We start from the raw sequence: 380 nt of genomic DNA, 5'->3' as shown, positions 1-380 counted from the left end.
ATGGAATTGAGCTCTGGGGCTCCACCAAACCATCAAATTCCTCCCGCATCCAATCCTTACAATAGGAAAAACTCAAATGAATTAAACTAGATAAACTTACACTTGCAATGGTAGCTTCTCATTGTTTATATCAACTGAGATGAGTCCTGTTGGACCGAGATGGGATTGGGGCTGATATACTTGGCGTGTTTCTGAACTAGAGCCTGTATTCTTCATTTAGACCAATACCTTACGCCACTCAAACTTCAAGGGCCTGAAGATAGCCACATCAAGTGGTTACAGACGAAGGGTAGCGTTGGGAGGACCTGTTCCACAGAAAACACAAAAAATTTGGTGATTAATCAAGTGCATTTTTTTAATTATAATTCATATTATTCATA

The 380-nt window shown here is 39.5% G+C and overlaps 1 long non-coding RNA gene across 1 annotated transcript in view; it reads right to left on the bottom strand.

Moving 5' to 3' along the window:
• Nucleotides 1–380, bottom strand: part of LOC136796975 (uncharacterized) — a 16,972-nt gene that overhangs the window by 350 nt on the left and 16,242 nt on the right. The window contains exon 2 of the long non-coding RNA XR_010844769.1: nucleotides 101–305. This is a non-coding gene — a long non-coding RNA (uncharacterized lncRNA). The remainder of the gene's footprint in view (nucleotides 1–100; nucleotides 306–380) is intronic.

This window comes from Halyomorpha halys, unplaced genomic scaffold (assembly GCF_000696795.3).
Source record: "Halyomorpha halys isolate HHAL.00 unplaced genomic scaffold, Hhal_1.1 Scaffold409.1, whole genome shotgun sequence".
NCBI classification, from domain to species: domain Eukaryota; kingdom Metazoa; phylum Arthropoda; class Insecta; order Hemiptera; family Pentatomidae; genus Halyomorpha; species Halyomorpha halys.
Note: the sequence above shows the minus strand (reverse complement) of the source record. Positions and strands in the feature narration are given on the sequence as shown.